Source organism: Carassius auratus, chromosome 32, assembly GCF_003368295.1.
Source record: "Carassius auratus strain Wakin chromosome 32, ASM336829v1, whole genome shotgun sequence".
Taxonomy (NCBI): domain Eukaryota; kingdom Metazoa; phylum Chordata; class Actinopteri; order Cypriniformes; family Cyprinidae; genus Carassius; species Carassius auratus.
In genome coordinates, this window is record NC_039274.1 from 34,408,031 (window position 1) to 34,420,034 (window position 12,004).

A 12,004-nucleotide genomic window follows, 5' to 3' on the forward strand; every position below is an offset into this window, starting at 1 on the left:
CAACAAAACTTGCTTTGTTATTTTCTTAGCATTTTCTTAAATTTGAAGGAGATACAGGGGGTTTGGTCTTACCGTAAATTTGAGATGTATGCAACTCTGAAGCACTGCAGATCTTCACAGCTATGGAAACCATAAGAAAGAGTGATGATTAGACAAGCAAATAATGGAGCAAGAAAACTTTCAAAATGCATAAAAAAAAATAAAAAATTGAGGTCCCCACGGGTAAACAAGCTAATAAATTACACAGAATTAAGTTTCTTGAAAATCTAAAAATGCACAAAGTTTCCTGTGAGGGTTAGGTTTAGGGCAATAGAAAATACGGTCTGTACAGTATAAAAACCATTACGCCTATGGAAAGTCCCCACAAGGATAGCTGACCAGACGTGTGTGTGTGTCGGTGTTAGAGCCTGATGAGAAATGAGTTAAAGCCACAGTAATTAACTCTGGTCTATCTACTAATGATCTCACGATTTTGGAGCAGACTCTTAAAAGTCAAGCATTTACACTAAACTGCTAAACTAACAAATCAATCTAATAAATAAAAGGTAAAATTGACAGCAAATCAAGTTAAGAGCTTAAAAAGAACATGTCAACACATATACAGCATCTTACAAAAATAGCAGCTTAAAGAAGAAATATTGAGGATTAGAAGATAAGGACCATGCTCTTCTACTGTAAATCTGAAAACAACTGCATATGAAAGAACCTCATGACTTTTTTCCCTTTGAACACTGTCTACAAGTCATCAACCACTATACACACACACACACACACACTTCACCGTGAGACTGGTGTGACTATCCCAGACAGCAGATGAGGGTCATAGAGCTGCTGCTGTATTGAGTTGCATTATGTGTGTGTGGTAAGTGACCTCAGTGAGTGGTAGGAACATCTGCGCAGCAGCTGCTGCCATTCAACCACTACAGAGGTCGACAAGAGTCCAGCACAGACCATTTACTCTGCAGCACTGATTAATCACTCACAAACATCATGCAAACAAATATTCCTACTGTGCTAAAAAAAAAAAACAGTAGCTGAAAAGTACCTGGATGATCTACCACTACCACAGAGTAGGGCTGCACAATTAATTGAAATTAAATCGCAAAGGCAATAAATCGTGATTAGGCAGAAGCCGTGATTGCCATGGGTATCTTTCAGTAAAGCTCGGTTCTGTGATCAGCAGTAAATATCCATCCAAAGGCCATTGCTGCAGCTGAATAAACAGAAGATTTAACTGCTTTCATTGATTGTCTGCGATTATGAACGTGATTTTGCATAGCTTGTCAGAGAACTATGGCTCTGTGTAGTAAATGGTGCTCCACCTGGAAGCAGGTGATGGAGATTTACTGCTAATCACAGAATCACGTTCAATTAATCGCACAGCCTTACCACAAAGATTCTGAAATGGACATCTGATGGACACTTTACTGCTCTATTAGGTCACAAGAGTGGAGTCATGAATGGCAGGGAAGCAAAGCGAATGTATGTTACATGACAATGCAGATTTAATTAGCTCAGATTGCATTCATTCCACATACTAAATAGAAAATCATTTTTAAACTAAAAATATAGCACCTACTCTGCCAGACAACTTTAAATATATACAGAAAATGAGCTCTTCATCATTTACGCCAAGCTTCTGAATGAATTTAAATCACAAAAGGAAGATAATAAAATCACCATCATATTCATAGCACCATAATAAAATACAGAAATAGTAGTATAGTGGCCATTTTAATTAAATCATAATTACAAATATTCAGACATCCTTTTTCTGCCAAGAGCACTCTGGAAAAAGGAGATATGTATCGAGGAAAAAAAAAGAGTGACTGTTAAAGTATGATGTTCGGAAAGGCCAGTGAAGTGATGAACAGCAGACATGGCTGTCACTAGGCCTGCACGATTGTTGCTAAAATGTAAATAAAAATTTTTCTCCATGGGAACTGAAAGCACGATTCTCTCACACCGACTCGCTTTTTTCCCATCCAAAACATTCATTGCTCTCAAAAAAAAAAAAAAAAAAAAAAAAAAACGGATTTATTTATTTTGTTCTAATAAAGTGTAGACTTAAAAGTAACAACAACAACAACAAAAATTTAACAGACAACTTAAAGTGAATAACGTAAAAGCTGTAAGATGTTAAATAAATGTAACAGAATGTTAATAAAAATAACTAATAAAAAAAAACTAGCATGATGATTGGCCGATATTGGTCCTGACCATTTACATTCACGTATTTTTCGGACTATAAGTCGCATCAGTCCAAAAATACGTCATGATGAGGAAAAAAAACACATATAAGTCGCACTGGACTATAAGTCGCATTTATTTAGAATCAAGAACCAAGAGAAAACATTACCGTCTCCAGCCGCGAGAGGGCGCTCTATGCTGCTCAGTGTAGACTACAGGAGCAGTGAGCAGCATAGAGCGCCCTCTCGCGGCTGTAGACGGTAATGTTTTCTCTTGGTTCATTTCTCTCGTTTCATGTCAAATTAATTTTGATAAATAAGTCGCACCTGACTATAAGTCGCAGGACCAGCCAAACTATGAAAAAAAGTACTTATAGTCCAGAAAATACGGTAATGCTCTAACATTTTTTTACACTTTAAAAAAATACCACAGATCATTGTATTATTCAGAGTAATTCTGTTGTTTTAATGATAAATGAGCAAAAAATTAATTTTACAATGAAAATCTTAATAGGCCTTTAAAAACTGAGCTTTTCCTAAACACTATCTATATTAGGATACTTTGGCTTGTTTAAGAGCATATAATACTTGATGTTAAACACAACAAAATTGCAACCCATTATGTGAACCCATTATGTCTTTATGAATGAGCCATCATTAAGGGTGCTTTCACAATTTGTTCGATTGCCTGGTATGAACAGAGGTGATTTATTTATCTATTTCTTTTTTTTTTTTTTTATTAATCGTGCAACCCTAGCCATCACTGGCCTGACTTGCATGTGTAGGCGGTGAAGTTCACATGACCATACTGGCAACACATCAGTGTGTCACACCGCTTCCCAATGACTCACCATTACTGACAGACAGAATGAATACCCCCCCTGTACATGCAGCATGACCAAGCAGGATAACACGTTCATTTAAAGCAACATTCACTCCATATTCAGCCCACATTAAAGCAAAGAGTAGTTATAATGTATTGAACAACACAGAAATTGGTCATTAAAGAATCATGAGAAATCAAATTGTGTGACATCTACAAGTATTTAATATGGGTAAATGGATGTTATTGAAAAAAAAGAAACCTGCACAGGCATACACAATTTATTTCCTGAACACTTTCCCTGTCTTTTATCGGTCAGCCTTGACAGCATGCTTAAACAAGTAGAGCAATTTTATTACTCTTTATTCAACTAAAGTTTACACTTTGAAGAAATCAACCTGATGTACTTATAATCTGCTTAAAGTACTTAAAACACACAAAACCTAAAGGAGACTAGCAGAGCATCCATCCACTGAATTATGCCCAATCCTTTCAATCGCTAATGCAGTTGGTTAAAATAAATAAATAAATAAATAAATAAAAATGTACAAAGATTATGTTTCAGACCATTATTAAATCCCCCAATAGTAAAGGACCCTACAGGAAATACATTTTATATACAGTAGACAATAACAAAACTCCAAAACATTGCAAGTGTCTAAATACACTCATCTTGACATCTCATCATTGTTGATTAGATTAAAATACCTTGCAGAGAATCAGAGATGTTTTTAAAAACAAAATTACTAAAATATCTGAAATATTTTCTTCATACACTACATTAATAGGTTTCAGGCTGCTAAGATTTTTGTGTTTTGAGCCTTTCACAAAATATTGTGAAATATTTTTATATTTTAAAAAGTAATTTATTATTCTGATGACAAAGCTGAATCTTCATTGTCACAAGGTCCTTAAAGGTCCCCTTCTTCGTGATTCCATGTTTTAAACTTTAGTTAGTGTGTAATGTTGTTGTTAGAGTATAAATAATATCTGTACAATTCTAAAGCTCAAAGTTCAATGCCAAGCGAGATATTTTATTTAACAGAAGTCGTCTACATCAAACGGCCAGTTTGGACTACATCCCTCTACTTCCTTATTTAATGACATCACTAGAACAGTTTTTTGACTAACCTCCGCCCAAATGAATACACAAAAAAAGGGGGCATGGCCTTTTTGCCCTCACACAGAGAATAGGAAGAGTTGTGTTTGTGTTTGTCATCATGTCGTCGAAACGTTGTTATTTTCATCTCGGAGTCCAATCATCTTTGTTTGGGCTTCCCAGGGACGCTGTACTTCGAGATCAATGGTTACAATTTATGTTTTACTCAATTCCCAAAAACTATAATCCACATGTAAAACTATGTGCAGCACATTTTGCTCAATCAGTTTAATGCTGGATTCGCACAAAGATTATTCTTGAAAGATGGAGCAGTTCCCTCTTTGTCTGGAGAAGGCGTTGTTTATGGAAAACAAACTGTAAGTGTATTTTATTAAGTTGGTGTGTTTAAAAGTTTCTGTAACTTATTACACAAAGGTCAACGCTGTTTAGCTTTATTAACTAGATGGTAATTAAAACTAATCTGACAAAACTTTTTTAAAAGATTAGTAATTCAACCGGACACCATCGATTGTTGGTGTTTGTAATGATCAGTTTAAATTATTTGTTGATTATATCTATAGTTTACTGTTTAACCACATGCTGGATTAGCTGCGGCCACCGTGACCTTTCCGTGCAGCGTGCGCTCAGCTGCTGTCGAATCACAACACAGGAACCGCTGGCACAATCAGAACTCATTACGTATAACGTGGGACTTCATAGAACAAGGAAGTCATCAGCCTGTTTTTATGACTGTGAAAACAGTAAATTGTGTGAAAAATACTGTGTTTTTTTTACACGCGAAACATGAACATGTTATATTGCACACTGTAAACACAATAAAAGCATTAAAAAAAAAAACGGGATCTTTAAGAAATCAGCCTATTTACAGTACATGCTGATCTGGTGCTCAAGAATCATTTATTATGCTCAAGAATCATTTGTTGTTATAAACTATGTTGGAAGCAGTTGTGCTTCATAATATTTTGATGACAGGACTCTTATGAATAGAAAGTTCAAATGAAAAGCATTTCTTTGAAACATATCCTTTGCAACAATATTGCCAAGTCTTTAATGTCACTTAATGTATTTTTGCTTAAAAGTATCAATTCATCAATAAATAAATACCTAAATAAAATTCTTACTGACAGCAAACCTTTGAACACTTATATATGGAAATATAATGATAACCATGATTATATAGATATTTGTTAATAAAGACTATTTCCATTCCACAGCTTTTCAGAACTGGCACATAAAATAAACATTTAGCAAACAGTGAAGAGTTTGCAAACAGAAATAGACTTCATTCAATGCCAACATCTGAAAAAACATCTCCTGCTGCAGCCAAGCAACCAATCAGCAGTCTCCTGCTAGTCATTTGCTGCTTTAATGACTGTATTTTCACTGACAATCCAGCTCGTTTAACAAGACTGAGGCAACATTTTACACACTGTACACTTTCATAAAGCAGCTATTCCTGTGAAAAATTAGCAGTGCTAGACAGCTGCATCTGAACGGTTACTGAGATTACAGGGATTAGCAACTAAAACCACTGCCAGCTAATGAGGCTATTACTTATAATGTATGTTTATTAGTAGACCCAGCAGTGCTCCATTCTAAAACAGGGTACAATTTACAGCCACTAGAGCTGCATCTGCATACTTTAACAAATTACTTATGGACTGCCAGGAAGAACCATATAGTTGAATGCCGCCCACATCTAAGGTAAGGATCATATGATTTCCTGAGCCACAACTATGACCTCAGAGTGCACAGCTGTGACAGATCACACAGATCTGGTTATGGACATAATGTCCCGCACTACGAGATTCACCTCTGAGGATTTAACCACATAGCCTTCCACTAAACATGCCAGTCAGGGGTTACATGCCTGGATAATCTGCTCTAGTCTTCTGTATCCATTTAGTTATGCATTAGGGAACTCCAAGAATATGCTGCACAAATAAAAGGCTATTTCCAAGCGTTTGATTAACACAGAGCTGTCCAGGTGTAATCGAATCCAGCTGGAGCTCTCGCGACTCCCTTTAAAAAAAATACTCCACGTTGAGAAGGGAGAAAGTGAGTGTGTGTGTATGTGTGTGGAGGGGGGGGGGTATTGCTGCCATGGAGCAGGACACCCAGGTGTGGCTTTTCATATCTGCAACACAACACTAGATCTCGACTGCAATCAAACTGGTGTTGTCCTCACAAATAAAAACACACAAATCGCCTGCAGGATATATGGGAGGTAACATTTGGCCCCAAACCCCTCGTAGTCTTAAATATGATATTGTCCTAATGGGCAGTGGGGATTTGTGTCACTCCACTGTCCTCCACTGCCAATGTTGAGCAACGGAGGAATAAGCTACCTCACTCTGAGGAGCCACTGCAGTTGATTTCATTAAAAATGCTCTCTTATAAGATGGTACTTTTGATAGCACTTGTGGGCGACATACACGCTCTTTCAGTCAATGACTCCTGCATGAATTTTGGCCATGTGACTGCAAGGTTGTTCTCAAATGGAGGCTTATGTCCCTAAAGTGCTCTCAACACCAAACTGTGTGGCAGGAGCTTCATGGAATGGGTTTCAATGGCTGAGCAGCTGCATACAAGCCTCACATCACCAAGTAACATGGAAACATGTTCTGTCAAGTGACCAATAACTTTTCTCTTTTTGGCAGTCTGATAGGAGAGTCTGTGTTTGGCAGATAGCAGAAGAATGTTTTCTACCTGACTGCATTGTGCCAAATGTAAGATTTGGTGAGGAGGGATGATGGTAAATGGAATTATTTTTGATCAAATGTTATCTTATTGTTATAAGTTGGAGGAGCCAACTTTCATGTGGATATTTTTTCTCAACATTTACTTGATGCGAGACAACACAAACATTATAAGCATAGGCTGACTCCAGTGTTGGTATGTTCTGTACTGTATTTGGCTCAATAATTTTGACCCATACAATGTGTTTTTGGCTATTGTTGAAAATATACCCTTGTGACTTAAGACTGGTTTTGTGGTCCAAGGTCACATACATATACATATGTATAAAATATAATGCATGGGGAAAATATTAATTTGATCCCCTGCTGATTTTGTAAGTTTGCCCACATACAACGAAATGAAGGGTCTGTAATTTTTATGGTAGTTTTTTTTTTAACAGAGAGTGACAAAACCAACCAAAAAAAAATAAAAAAAACAGAAAAAATGTAAAGGTTAGAGATTGATTTGCATATCAGTGAGTGAAATAAGCTTTTGATCCCCAAACAAAACATTGCTTAGTACTTGAAGACCCCCTTGTTGCCAAGCACAGAGGTAAGACTTTTTTTTGTACTTGGTCACCAGGTTTGCACACGTCTCAGGGGTGATTTTAGTCCACTCCTCTTTACAGAGCTGCTCTAAATCCTTAAAGGTCCCCTTCTTCGTGATTCCATGTTTTAAACTTTAGTTAGTGTGTAATGTTGTTGTTAGAGTATAAATAATATCTGTAAAATTCTAAAGCTCAAAGTTCAATGCCAAGTGAGATATTTGATTTAACAGAATTTGCCTACAAAAAACGACCCGTGTGGACTACAGCCCTCTAGTTCCTGCAGTAATAACGTCACTAAAACAGTTTTTTTGACTAACCACCGCCCACATGAATTCACAAACAGGGGGCGTGGCCTTGTTGCACTCTGACGGAGAAGAAGGAAGAGCTGTTTGTGTTTGTCGCCATGTTGTTGAAACGCTGTTTTTTTCATCTCTGAGTCCAATCATCTTTGTTTGGGCTTCCCAGGAACGCTGTACTTTGAGATTAATGGTTACAATTGATGTTTAACTCGGTTCCCGAAAATTATAATGCACATGTAAAACTATGTGCAGCTCATTTTGCAGAGGACAGCTTGCTGAGGACAACTTTCTAAATCAGTTTAATGCCGGATTCGCACAAAGATTATTCTTGAAAGATGGGGCAGTTCCCTCTTTGTCTGGAGAAGGCGTTGTTTATGGACCACAACCGGTAAGTGTATTTTATTATTTAAGTTGGTGCGTTTAACAGTTTCTGTAACTTATTACACAAAGGGCAATGCTGTTTAGCTTTGTTAACTAGATGTTAGGTTTTCATGCGCATCTCGTCAGTAAAAACGCTCCTCCTGTGACTATAAATACATCTCCAGCAAGTTCGTTCTAGACCAATCACGTTACCAGGAGGGCAGCCTGCTCTCAGCTGCTGTCGAATCACAGCACAGGTACTGCTGGCCCAATCAGAACTCGTTACGTATTTCTGAAGGAGAGGCTTCATAGAACAAGGAAGAAATCAGCCCGTTTTTGTGACAGTGAAAACAGCAGTAAACAGATAGGTGAATTGTGTGAAAAATACTGTGTTTTTTTGCACGCGAAACATGAACACGTTATATTGCTCATTGTAAACACAATCAAAGCTTCAAAAAAGCGCGTAAAACGGGACCTTTAAAATGTATTTGCTGTTGTTTGGCAACTCGAAGTTTCAGCTCCCTCCACAGATTTTCTATAGGATTGAGGTCTGGAGACCGCTCCATGACCTTAATGTGCTTCTACTTAAGCCACTCCTTTGTTGCCTTGGTGGTATGTGTAACGATACGACCTTTGTAATCATCGGGAAGGAGGAGGCGGGAACCGGCGCACAATCAAAACATTTTAATAATTGAAAAATAAACACAAAACGGCGCACCAGCCCCTCACGGACGACTGGTGCGCATAAATAAAAAGCAAACAAAAATAATGTCCCAGGCCTGGTCCTCTCTCGTCCTTCACTATAGTCGCTCCAGTTTTTTTATCCTTCCATCTCCTACGTGGGACTCGATACCGGCGGTGGGGCGCAGCTCATCTCCAATCACTACACCTGGCCTCACTCCTCGTTCCCACGACTCTCGGCCCCGCCCCACTCGCCACAGTATGTTTCCGGTCATTGTCATGCTGAAAACCCATCCATGACCCATCTTTGCTGTTCTGGCTGAAGGAAGGAGGTTCTCGTCCAATATTTTACAGTACATGGCCCCATCCATTTGCCTCTCAATGTGGCAAAATCATCCTGTACCCTTAGCAGAAAAAAGGCCTCAAAGCATAATGTTTACTCCTCCGTGCTTGACTGTAGAGATGGTGTTCTTGGGGTCTTAATCAGCATTTCTCTCCCTCATTAAGTCGAATTAATGCCAATGAGCTCAATTTTGGTCTCATCTGACCACAGCACTTTTTATCCCAAGCATTCTCTGAATCACTTAGATAAAGGGCCTGTACATGTGCCTTCTTGAGCAGTGAGACCTTGCGGGCGCTGCAAGATTTCTGTCCATTGCGGTGTAGTGCGCTACCAGTGATTTGCTTGGTGACTGTGGTCCCAACTGCCTTAAGATCCTCCCGTGTAATTCGGGGCTAATCCCTCACCTTTCTCACGATCATCCTTACCCCATGAGGTGAGATCTTGCACGGAGCTCCAGAACAAGGCCGATTGACGGCTATTTTGTAAAAAAAATAAAAAACATGCAACAACATTTTATTGGTGATTGAAGCTGACAAGCAGCTGGGGTTTGCGGTGGTCCAGTGCAGGTTTTACCCGAAGGCCCTGTTTGAAATTGTGTAAATAGCACAAATAAACAAATATACAAATTAAACAATATTTACGTTTTTACAAATTTGTAGGTGTCCAGGTACAGAAACTGAATAAATCAAATGATATAGCACTGCATAGTCTTTACTGTATAGTGTAAATTAGATATAGTCGGTTAGAATCACCAGCTCCCTCTCCAATCTCCACGCCGCTTTATTAAACATGTGCTCTAGAACCCCTCTCGTGATACTTTGTTGTCATACACTGATCAGTCTGCGTAGTGTACGTAGTTTTGCAGAACATCATGGTGTATAATGCCTAATCATAAGCTTGTTCCGAAATGGTGACAAAAACTTGATTGTTAAAAACATTGTCTTTCTCATTAAATGTCATTTAAATAAAAAATTATTTGAATGAGCCCAAATATTTAAATACAACATTTTTGAAAAATGCATGACTGTGCCCCGTTGCACAAATTGGTGTGGAAGAATTTCACTGGTTCACACAGAGCCTTGACCTTAGCCCCTTCAAATACCTTTTGGGTAAACTGGAACAGAGATTGTGAGCCAGGTCTTCTTGTCTAACATCAGTGGCTGTGGTCAGTAGGCCTAATGGTTAGAGGGTTGGACTCCCAATCGAAGGGTTGTGGGTTCTAGTCTCGGGCCGGACGGAATTGTGGGTGGGGGGAGTGCATGTACAGTTCTCTCTCCACCTTCAAAACCACGACTTAGGTGCCCTTGAGCAAGGCATTGAACCCCCAACTGCTCCCCGGGCGCTGCAGCATAAATGGCTGCCCACTGCTCCGGGTGTGTGCTCACAGTGTGTGTGTGTGTGTGTGTTCACTGCTCTGTGTGTGTGCATTTCGGATGGGTTAAATGCAGAGCACAAATTCTGAGTATGGGTCACCATACTTGGCTGAATGTCACTTCACTTTCACTTAAAGTCCCGGTTGGTGTAATGATCAGATGCCCCAATGCTTTTTGTCCTTATACTATGTTTTAGGTACCATAGACTCTTTGTTAAATAAGGATGCAGCCCTTCCTTTACACGTCTGTTCCAGTTACAATACAGGGACTCTGTGAACATCAGATCTATGCAGCATATGCCACCCAGTCAGCTGCAGACTGGCTCAGAAAAGCCCTTCTCCATTCTTTGATTTCAAGTAACCATATTAAGCCTCATGTCAAAGGGCAAACATATTCTGTATTCCCAAAAAAACCTGCCAAAGAAACACTCCATTCAAAGTGACAGGACAAATACAATGGTTTACCTTGGAATACAATGGAACACCTGAGACATGTCCTTTACCTAACACATTGTCCAACAATCCATCAGACCACTGTATACTGCTTCAACACAATTCTTTGATCCCTCATCTACTGCCCCAGTGGAATGTGTTCACGTGAGAGAAGCTTGCTTGAACCCTCACAGCAGCTTGGATAGGAATTGTACCTGCCCTTTCTGGCAAGCAACTTGCAGTGTGCACAAAAGATCACAACAGGTCAGATAACCATTCTGCCGAAGGGGAGGCAGCAATAGCAGGAGCTCCTGATATAACAGACAGACCTGGATCCTTTTTCAGCACAGAGAATGTGGGGGTAGAAACAGCCTCAGGCCCCCAGAGCCAAGCTCAAACTCCAAGGCTCCAATAGTTGTTCTGTCTTTCACGAGCTAACCAAACCTTAAGCTTTACTTAAACTTATGAAGCTAAACTAAACAGTTAGGTTTGTTCATCAAATGTCTATAGGAGGGGCGCTTCCAGGACTCAAAATGTTAGCTTGAGGTGCTCTTTTGATAAGATAATCATAAGATAGAACAAATAGGAAATTCCAAGGCACTCTCTTTAAGAAAAATTAAAAAGACTTTATTTTATGGCTTGGTCATCATAAACCTTTAAAAACTCTGACGCGTTTCGGCATACAAGCCTTCGTCGACTCCCTGAAGAAGGCTTGTATGCTGAACCGCGTCAGAGTTTTCATAGCTTTGTGGGCTGACATACAGCTTGGTCAACATCAATATAACGAAGGGTACAATTAGCAGACAGGCCTCATTTGTCATGTAATATTGTTCACAGAAGCAGCAGGCTTATCTGAACTCCAAAAAGAACTTTTCATGATAAGAGACCATTCATAATTTAAAGAAAAGAGAACATATTAAATGGACTGTTTAAGGTTCCAATATAAAAGAGCACGCTTTACTCACTGGTCTCATATGACATCTAATTCTCCCCATAGAAAACTACTGATCCATATCATTAAGAGAACCCTTTTCTTTATTTACAGTCATGCTTGGAGCGGAGAAAATTCACATTCACACTCATCTTGTTCTGGCCTTGG

General features: G+C 39.0%; 1 protein-coding gene across 1 annotated transcript in view; it reads right to left on the minus strand.

Annotated features, from left to right (window-relative positions):
- The window catches only part of LOC113052293 (talin-2-like), a 43,028-nt gene that overhangs the window by 28,804 nt on the left and 2,220 nt on the right, over nt 1-12,004 (minus strand). Inside the window, exon 2 of the mRNA XM_026216722.1 lies at nt 73-120. The gene's annotated coding sequence lies outside the window, so the exon portion shown is untranslated. The remainder of the gene's footprint in view (nt 1-72; nt 121-12,004) is intronic.